Below are 11,047 nucleotides of genomic sequence, written 5' to 3'. Positions count from 1 at the left end.
GGGGAGAGAGAGGGAGAGCTGTTTTAAGGCAGATGAGGCTTGAACAGAGGCTGTATTTTCAGCAGATTTGTAATCTTGGTGTTCTTGTGGCCGAGAGAGTCCTCTACCCACAGTGGAAACTCAATACCCATTGAAGAGAAGATAAAAGAAATGCGTTTTTACAATGTGGTGTGGAGGGGACGAGGTGGGTGTTCTCCTTGTCATCTGCCTGGGGGGGCCTGCGGTGTGCACGGAGGGGCCTTCGCAGCCTTCTCTGTCACAGGCAGCCCTTCTTGTGATCAACGAGACTAGAGTGCATTTCCTTCTCCTTGCAATTCTCTTGACTTGCTTTTTAATATGAATCTACTTAACATTAAAGTTGTATTATCAAAACAAATCTTTGAAATATACAGTGCTAAATCTCTGACATTACAACACACCAACTGAGAGGAGCTATCGATGAACCAGCTAGCACATAGTATCCACCAAATGACCGGGAGCCATTTTTGTTGCTGGTATAATCACTGTTACCCTCAGATGCAGTCAGACTTCGTGATTGGCCTTTTAAGTGGCTGGTATGATTTCAAGATTGTAAATGTAATTTTTTATTACCCACCTGAGGGCACAGAAGCCCTTGGGGCTCCAAGAAAAAACTTCTAATATGGTTGTCACCTGGACTCACCAGGGGTTTTGTCCTCAACTCTGCTTTCAGATTCTATCTGTGCTGTCACCAAGGGGCCCATCCCCGAGATGCTCTGCTGTCCCTTCTTGGGCGAACTCCTTTGTCCTCTCACGTTGGCTCCTGACATGCAGCCTCAAAACCATAATATGTTCAGGGGGACATGGGGACATAGTCACAGACACTGGAGAGCTAACAACATACTTTAGTCGCCTGAGTGTCTGTCTACTATGTTTCTTGTTGAGATGTCACCTGCATGGGTGCTTTCCCTGCCGATGCTGTCCTCACTTCCCCTCCCACCCTCTCCTTACCATCCCCCAACCCCGCCCCGCTGTGCTTTGGGTTCACCCCTCCCTTAGGACTCACCCTCTGCTCTTTTTGTCTGATGACTGGTCTGCATTTGTCACTAGTCTGTACATGCCTTGAGAATCAGCACTGTGCTTTATGAGTCCATCACTGGACACAAAATGCATATTCACAAACTGTGTCTTAAATGAATGAACATTGAGTTATTTCCCCAAAGAACCTACTTCTATTTGAAATGATGGGTTGTTCCTTCCCTGCATTTCCCTTGGACTCTTTCCTGAATTGCAAACATGGACTATTCTATCGTGACGTGAGCACACACATCTACGGCATGTCCACTGATGATTTACAGCCTCCCACAGCAGCAAGGTGAGGCTTTGGCATAGGATCCTGCCCTGTCAGTCAGGTAGTCTTCCCACTTACTTGTCTGAAAGTCTTGCTTTTCCTTGTTGAGCTGGACATGACGTGGAATGACCAGTGTAGCCGCATCCCATGGCCCAGGCTGGCAACATAGGTCACAGCTCCACGAGAGGGTGGGCAGACAGCCTTGTCAGAGAAAAAGAGAACAAGGAAGGAAGAAGAGGAAATTGGAAATCTGAAAAAAGCAAAAACTGAGGTGGGGGTGACAAAAATAGAAGAAGGGAAAACAGTAAGAAGAAATGAAAGACGTGCATTTTCTAAAAATGGGTGATTACTTAACTCCCCAACCAGACAGTAAATTTCCTGAGTAGAGGGGTCATGTCTTGGACATATTGCAACCATATTTTCCTCCATTATCACCCGTACTCAAATGCTCAAATGGTGTGGGCACACTCAAATCTTCATAGATATTTGTAACTAAATGAATGATTGTTCATCTGCTACAGATTAACATATGTAACCACTTCCATACAGATCCAATATAAAGAAAATATTTTATGCTCAATAATTCATGTTAGGGAGCTTTCTTCACCAGAAGTAACTTGAGGAGTAGAAAAACAAAGATCCAGTGCATTTGAAGAAACAGGATTAACTATGCTAATAATATTCTTTGGCTACTTATACTGGTATATTGATTCCTGATAGGTTCTTACTTCGATGCTGACTTCTTACAGATTATACACACACCCCATGTCCATTTCCAGCCATCTGAACACAGGATTTAAAAAAAAAAATCAATTCTTTGTTGCAGAGGGTGTTTATCAGGAGAATGGTTTCAACAAAAAAGAAAAAGACAAAAAAAAAAACCCTAAAAGTCAGAAGAAATGGTGGTTTCAGCAATTTGATTATAAGAGCACATGAAACACGGGTGGCTTGGAGGATCCTCTCACTTTGTTACATCATTTCCAATTCTGTGGATTTTTGACAATGACAGAAGTTTCTAGAATGGGGAATGCAGGTAAATAACTCTATAGTTAGACCCTGGATAACTCGAAGTTGCTGACTAGTTCTTTAGCTTGGGTCTTTACAGTGCCCTGAAAAGAAATAAAAAGTAATGAGTTTACTGGAATTACTGTGGAGAGGGCAAAGTTCAAATTGACATGATCAATACCAGGCATAATGGCATGACGACTGACCCCGGCCAGATTCAATTGTTCTCTGAGTGACAATGTTTTATTCTGTACATTTCAGTTCCTCATGCAATTTCATTAAGAAGTCAAAATTAAAAATGATCTGCAAGGACGATTTTTTTTTTTTCAGGAAAACTGTTACGTCTACAAGAGGCATTGAGGCTTGACGGGCAGAAGAGTGTCCATTGGTATCACACACATTTAGCAACATCAAGAACATCTGTGTCTTTGACGGTAAGGACTGATATGTAAATAACATACATCCTTTGAAAATGAAAGATGTCCTTTGTTCCCACAGGAAACTCTGCCTAGATGTCCACGAGCGACCCACCTCTTCCCACAAACCCTGTAAGGCCCACGTCTTCCTCTTTGCTTGTTCTTCACCTAACATCACTGTGCTTTGTTTTGCCGAGACGATTACAGAAAGTGTGAAAACACCGTGTGTAAAGTCAGTTCCCCAATACCTACGGAAACTCTGCTGGAAAGCTACTTCCCCACCACTTTCCTGTGATAAGGTGATAATGATATGTAGATTAAATGTCATTATGAAAGATCATTTGCATGCATGCACAGCAGAAGGGAGAATTTTTAACTTTTAAGTAATAGCACAAAATGTCTCCAGTATCATGGGCATATTTCAGTCCACTGTTTTAACTCGTACATTCAGGGTCGGCGCTGGACAGAATCATTTGAAATCCTACAAAGAGCTTGGGATGCTGGCAGTGTGACACCTTCCCGAAAGGTTAAAGGTTTCAGAAGAGCAAAACCTCTGCCCCATTTTCACCTCCATGGGACAGCACGTCTCAATGTTAATGTTAACATTTAACCTTGTCAGCCTGACCTTGAGATAGCAGAATAGCAGCTCTCAAGGAAAATGATGTTCTCCATCAATTTGCCTCCCAAGCCCGTCTTGGTCACGCTTGAAGGCCGCTTTCACAGCTCTCCTGCAGCTGGACACGAATCACTTATTTATGGAGATTTGACATTGGGTGGTGTGGTAATTCACTCTCTGGACACTTGTTATATTTATTTTAATTCTTTCTACAATGCAGTGCAGAATTCAGGGCTTTTTAAATCTGCATATGTATGCAGTCATCTTTTTCTTTTTTGTGCATGCATTCATTAACTAAATGGGTTTTTTTGGGCTTTCTTTGTTACTATGAAAATGATATTTTCATGCACACGAAAAGCAAATTCAAACAGCACAGGAAAAGAAACATGTCTCTTTTCCACTCACATACTCAGTTCCGCTGCCCAGAGGTAACCATTCCCAGTAGCTCCTTGTGTCGTTGTGTTTCTTTTTGGAAAATCCCCGTGCATATCACATGTCTATATATCTATCTTTCGAAGACACATACACATTCAAACAGATATAGAGACACAAACTATTTCCTGTCGAGATGGGAGTATTTGTGTGCTATACTTTTATTACTCACCAATATGTGGGTGATCTTAACCATATCAACACACACAGACAGACTCATCGCATTCCTTTTAACAGCCCTGAAGGCTTTGATTGCATGGAAGTATCTTAGCTTAGTTAATAATTTTGCTATGAAGGGCATTCCAGTTTCTGGCCAGTACAACCAGCTTCTCATGGAAGACGCCTGTCTGTAGCCAAGTTTCTAGCCCTGTGGCTACATGTGATTTTAGTCCTGGTTTTTCGAATCATCACTCTGCCTCCAAGCTAGGCCTAATTTTTATATTTGAATTTCTGACTTCTTTGGCAAGGAAAAATCTTGGGTTGTTTTTATTCAGTTATTTTGCCTGCTTGGCACTAGATAAAATCATAATGAAGACATGGCCCTTGAGGACCAGGCTGGAAATGAAGTTAAGAAACACCAGATAAATAAGCTGGAGTTCAATGAGAGGTCGTGAGCTTCTCCCACCACAGAAATTTAATTTATTCTCATTGTCTTGCTTTTGTTTTTCTTTATCTTTTCATCCTACACCATAACAGACTAGAAGACTGCTGGAGTTACCGTTTCTGTCCACTTGCTCTTCCCATCTGCACCAGTGCGTCATAGATCGGGCGACCCAGGCCTGCATCCGGGTCACACGACACACAATAGCAGCTGCAGGGCCAGGCTCAGGAGACAGGGACAGGGGCTTCCAAACGGCTGGCCAGTAGTTGGGACTACAGCCAATGACTATGGCACAGAGGCCCAGTCTGTGGGACATTGGGTGTCCGGTGGCTCTAAAGCATGGGTGCCCTAGGAATGCTATCAAGTGAACCCAGGACCCTGCTGCCGTTGGAAGCAGAGATCCCTCTGGGCTCAGGGCCTGGTCAAGGCTGGGCTGTGGGTCTTCAGTGGCTGCTGCCCAAAAGCTCTGATAGTTCAGTCCCTTCTCCAAAAGGCTCATACTTTGTTTTGATGTTTCCTGGCCATCCGTTAGTTCTTCCGGACCACCCGCTATCAGATTAATTTATGATACTGCTTTCTCTTTTACTTCCTTTGCTTAGAACTTTTGAGGAGCACAGATACGTTTTCTCTGAGGTATAGCTTTAAAATAAATTCAGTATCTGGAAGGAGATACAAGCCTTCGATACCTGAGGCCTCTAAGGAGAGACACTGGGGCTAGGTGGAGAGAGGGGTGACGGAGGGTGGGAAAGGGACTTCCTTCATGCTGAATACCCTTTTGTACCCACTCAACATTATACTGTGCTGTACCCAATCAAAAAATACTTTAAAATGATCAAGTTAATCATGTCTGTCTTAGCTCTCTTGAACACCAGTTTCTCAAGAGAAAAAAGCTTGCTCTGCTGTGAGCAAATAAAGGGCTGGGTCCTCCATAAAGATCGTGACGTCTTTGACTAGAATGAAAATACCAAAAATAAAAAAAATAAGGAAGATGCGAAGGAGGAAGTAAATTCACCTTCTTGTACCTTTACCATTTTTTCCCCAGGTGTCCTTTCATTCCATCTTGGTGCCTATTTACCTGGGTCACTTCTCTCCTTAGAACTTTCTCTGTTGTTGTGTAGAGGTCACATCTCTGCACCTTCTACTTTGGGTGTCAGACTTTACTGGAATGCCCTTGTGGGTCACTGTAGGGGCTGCGAGTCAGGTTTTGAGGCCTAAATCCCTTCACATATCATCTCCCTGTATGGACCAGGTAGTGTTGCTTTATTAAGCTGGGAAAACACTGATGGCCAACCTCCCACCTTTTTCTAGAACTCTGTGGTAAAAGCTAGATTGAAGAAAGCGGCTTAGGCCAAGGATCTAAGTGAGACTTGCCCTGTCTACCTCTGAGTATCAGAAGGCCCATCCCCCAGAGCTCACCTGCCCAGTGGAGAAGGTGACAGACACTGAATCTGCTCCTGGGTGCACATCCCTTCACTGATCACTAATAAAAGGTAACCCAATGAAATGTTAGCTCAGGACAGTCAGATTAGCTACTGTCTTTCCCAGGATGCAAGCCAAGCGGACAGAGGCACGTGCCTGGGTGAGGTTTGCTCCCTTCCATATGCAAAAATGGAAGTAAACACCACACCCGTCAAAGATATTTAAAAAAACAAAAAACAAAAACAACAATATAAATAAAGACAAATGTCTTAAATGGAAGAAAAACCAATATGTGTGATTGAAAAGGGCTCATAGTATTAACTCCACGAGCCATTTCTGAAATAGAACCATCTGGACTCTGGTTGACTAGATGCAGGGAGTGAGCAGATGGAAGGGAGAGGTGCGCTTGTCTACTGCCTCCTGCTGGCTTGGTGTACTTGCTCGATAATCCTAGTAGAGAGGCATACCCAGAGAGAGCTTTGAGTTCAGTACCCTCTGCTGAGCTCCTCTGGCTTTGGCAGGGATAGCGAGAGAGAAATCGTGAGAGGTAGATGGGATAGACTCCTGAGAGATGAGAGGAGGAGAAGGCCAAGACCGACCACTAGGGGCCACCAGCATTCTGTGGCCTGATGACTGATGAGACCAAGGTTAGTGGCGGTGATGGGAGACCTGGAGAGGGGCAGGATTGTACAGCTGCGTGTCTGCAGGTCCTGGTGGGTGATGTCCCTCTGAACCTGTGACCATCCCAGACGGTCCTCAACATGATGGTCACCTGCATCTTAGGGACAGCACGTGGGACAGTACAAGGTAAGGGAAGCACTGCCAGTTAGCCAGGCCAGTTGGTTTCCTCAGGGAAAACCCATTAAGGATGGAGCCATCAACAGGCTCAGTAAAAAGGCCACGTAAGAAGGGAACCAACCCTTTGGGTTTTCGTTTGGTCGCCGATGGCCTCAGGAGTGCAGACTTAGGAGATCGGAGGAAGCAGAAGCCAGAAAGTGAAAGGGGCTGTCTATGATGGATGGAGCAAAGTATTAGATTACATAAGCACAGTATAACTCACGAGGAAATAATAACCTTCAGTGGCTATGTCTGTAACAATAGCAGCCATGAGCTGAGAACTCTCTTCAGATGCTTGGACCATATTCGCATAGAGGATAGTTCCAAAAGAAGCCAACTGTTGTATTAAAACGAAGAGTCATCCCGAGTGACCGCACAGTAGACAAAGGAGGCGCTGGCAACACATCCTGTCCTCCGCTACCCAGTTAAGGGAGCAGACAGGGCCCGACAGAAGCACAAAAGTGCAATTGTTTCCCTCTCTGGGGTCCAGCCAAGTAGGTTTTAATTAAATGAAAATAATAGGCATCCCAGTTCACCTGGGGAGGAGGGAGAAGGAGAAACTAAAGTAATCTGTTTCCATCAAATACTTTTCGGTTCATGGCACAGTGCTCTCTAATCATGGGTATTTATTATCCTTTTTTTCTCTCTCTCTCTTTCTTCACGGTAGCTTTTAGAGTAGAAATTTAATTATGGTGATTGAATTATTACAGGAATCAGAAATAACTTTTGCATACCAAGCTTTTTCTTCTCTTTCAACTGAAAGGGTGCTGGCACTGGTAGGCGAATTGTTTTGTCATTTTAGTAGACCTGAGTTCGGAGTTCCAAAGGGCGGTGTCTTAATGTCCCTGATAAAGTTCACTTAAGAGATGAAATTTAAGTTTTAAGGAGCGGTCCAAAACAATCTTATACAAGAGTCTTATCTGAAAATAATATTGATAGGAAAGATAATGACTTCTAAATTTTCATACCTATCTTGTGCTCGTAATCGAGACCGACAATTGATAATGAAGATTTGAATGGGGGAAAAAATCTTTTAGCTTTTTTTTTTTTTTTTTTTTACCTAAAACAGCAATGACAACTACAAAATGATCCTACTAGTAGTGGTAGTTGGGAAAGTGAGAACCTCAATTGTTTCAGCCTTGTTGCTTCACAAAATTCGAAAATAAGGCACTCTGAACTGTTTTGGGTTGTTTTGTTTTGTTTTGTTTTTTTGCATTAAAACCATGAACTTGAATGGACAATAGCATAGTGAATCCAATTTTTTTCCAGGTTTTGGTCCACTTGAATGAAGCAAAAGGCCACAAGCATCAGAGATTCATATCTGTCTCCACCCAAATCTGCCGCATCCACTGAACTCCCTTTGGACCCAGTGCCTTTTAGTCCCTTCCATGTGTAGCCCAAGGCTGGCATGTCACCCTGAATGCAGAGAGCTGACTCTCCAGTGAGGGAGACATTTCGGTCTGGTGCTCCCCAGGACTTCTAGGAGTGTGGGTGGGGCCTTCCTTAAGGAAACACTCCCACCAGACAAAGAACTTCAGTTCTAGACCACCTGGTTCTGGCGGCTTCAGGCCTCCTTGCTTTCTCTGTTCAGCTGGCCTCCTTCCTTCTTGATTTCTGCTCCCATGTCCATTTATGGTTGCCATGCCTGCCCACTGCATTCAACGTAAAAATTGATTTCTTCCCATCTCTAATCTCAGCTGGGTTTCCTGGATGCTGATTTCCTCTCTCTTCTATCCATTTATGATTCTTTGAATTGGTCTTTTCTGGTATAACCCCTTTACGTTCTGCCAGGCTCCTGGTCCCCTCTCCTGGAAAATCACCCCTCATGTTCTGCACGGACCTCACAGGCAAGACCCAAGCCTGCATCTGTGAATTGACGTCCCACCCCCACCCACCTGCCCACAGCTCTGAGCCCCAAACAGAAACACTTTCTCAGCTGAACAAGCGTGGCTGTAAGAAATCAGGTCCCACATCTCCAGACAGAGACCCAGGATAGGGAGTCGCTTATCCATCCATTCAGTCATTCAGTAAATGTGGATTGAACATGTACTAGGCACTCGGTAAATTTGCCTCTGTAGAAGCCTTCATCTATTATACAAGAAGCTCAGTAGAGGGCACTCCTGGATTATAACAGCTAAGCATAAAGGGCAGTGAACCTGAACCCAGGAATCCAGTCAGAAAACGCAAATAGTCATATTATATATGTGCTTGTGGACACACACGCCCAGGTTTTGATCTTTATCGTTATCCACACTCAACTATGGATGGGATGCTCATGGAATATACCGCTCTGTTCATTTAGATACACTCCAAAGTTATCTTTATTGGTGGCATGCTTTATGTCTAAGTCTTTAAAGAAATAAAGATATGACATTTTAGGATCGGACTTCAAAATTACAGTCAACTTATTGCATTATGTTTAACTTGAACTAATTGAGTTCTTTTCTGAGTATAAAGTCATCTCGATGCAGAGAAGAAGGGAGAGGAGCTGAAATATTGCTGTTGCTAGAAGTGAAACTCATCTCAGGCAAGACACAACTTATTCTTTGAGAAATGTCTTATTCTGATTAATTAAAAGGAAGAAACTGGCATACTGCAGCCAACATTTTCCATTCAGCGCAATACTTGCCAGCCGGGGGTCCATCACTATCAAATGACTATGTGCTACATTATAGATTGGTTTCTTGGCAGTCATCAAAGACAACATTTATTGAGCACTTACTATATGCCAGGCATTATGCCAAACAATTTACACGTATTATGTCATTTATTCTTCACAACCACCATATGTGTTAGGTGCATTTTAGAGATGAGGCTTGAGAAATGATGAGGTGGGTATTGCCACGTGGCTAGAATGTGGTGAGAAACAGCACCCACCCAGGCCGTCAGCCATGATACGATGTCCACGTAGAAATAATAGGCTCTAAGTGGGCCTCACTCTTCTGATATAGTGGTAAACATTACTTTCCTTCTCATCAGCCCAGTGTTGTTCATATTTGCAAGAAAGTTGACTCAGCCGAATGACATTTTTATGTGATAGAAGTTAAATTATCAACTGCAAAATCAACTTATCACCTGGTGAGTGAAATTAGAAGGTAGAGCATTTGCTATTCAATTATGGTGAGTTGCTGTTTAATGGCTGTTCTGGAAGGCTCTATTAATGTCTATTAATCTGCTTTTTCTGCTGGACAACAGACAGCCCTTTATTGCTAAACCCTACCGTGGGGGTACAAAATGTGGGGGCTACAGTGAAAACCTCTGCTGGTAGTAATTAGTACAGCACCAAGAAAACACATCGGATGTTTTACTAAAATATTTCCCTCCTACCATCCTTAAAATAAAAGCAAGACCTGACTGCTAGTAAATGCAAGTGAGAAAAAGGAGTCCTATATTAAGATCATTTGTGGGAGCCAGATCAAGAGAGTTGCAGTCTGGTCTATGACTTTCCAAATGTCCAGGTCCCAGGCTACTAATCAATGTCCCATCTCAGGCTGGCACCCAGCCTAGTCCCTGCCCGTGGCACAAAGGAAGAAGAGAAGAAACAGTCTCATGAGAAGAAGGCTATATATGGAGCAAGCCTTGAAGAGAGCCACGAAAATCACCCCAGAAACAAAATCCTGTCTTCCAGGTTCCCGATAACTGAAATGACCTCATTATAAGTGACGCTGACATCTCTTCTTCTTGCTCACTCACTATGCTTTGCCCCTTTGGGAACAGACGCCTGATGCTCCACAAACTGGAACCAAACCACTGGAGTGGAGTGAGGAGAGATGGAAAGCAGGGACCCACATTGGTGTTTGTAACCTCTGGTGCCACCGACTTCAAGCTATGGACACATTGTTTCAGCCCCCAAGTGCACCTGGAGCCCCAGTGCATGAAGAGTGGTCCACCCATGGGTAGGTGGTTCTCAGTTCTCAAAGTAGGATGGCAGAGGGTGCTCTCCTGAGATGCTAACGCTTGACCTGGGATGTCAGCATAGCCGCTGGGAACAAACGGCAGTCAAAGGGGCTGTCTGGGAATGGTGAGTTCTCGTCGTTATCTGGGGACGAGGTATCCTTATTCCCCAGGTCAGCGTCTAGGATGCAAATGCTGGACCCCTGCACCCATCGCTATTACCAGGCAGGAAACGTGGGGCCTCCGGGGCGCCTGGGGCCCCCTGGGCCCAGACCTGCGCCCCCAGTGCGGCGGTGGCCTGGTGAAGGAAACCGAGCCAGGGAATCACGGAACTAGGGCCGGGGGCCAGGACCCAGCAAAACGAGCCTGAGCGGGAAAGCGCCGGCGCTGGGCTCAGGGTGCAGCTTGGCGGTTCCCTGAAGCCAGCACCTTCCTTTCCCTTCTCCTGGAGGTCTGCGGCCCTGACCCCAGCGCCCTCACTGCCCCGCAGGCCGGGGCTGGGGTTGGGGTTGGGGTGG

This window comes from Hipposideros armiger, unplaced genomic scaffold, assembly GCF_001890085.2.
Source record: "Hipposideros armiger isolate ML-2016 unplaced genomic scaffold, ASM189008v1 scaffold_17, whole genome shotgun sequence".
NCBI classification, from domain to species: Eukaryota; Metazoa; Chordata; class Mammalia; order Chiroptera; family Hipposideridae; genus Hipposideros; species Hipposideros armiger.
The sequence above is the reverse complement of the archived record's forward strand: the minus strand, read 5'-3'. Positions refer to the sequence as shown.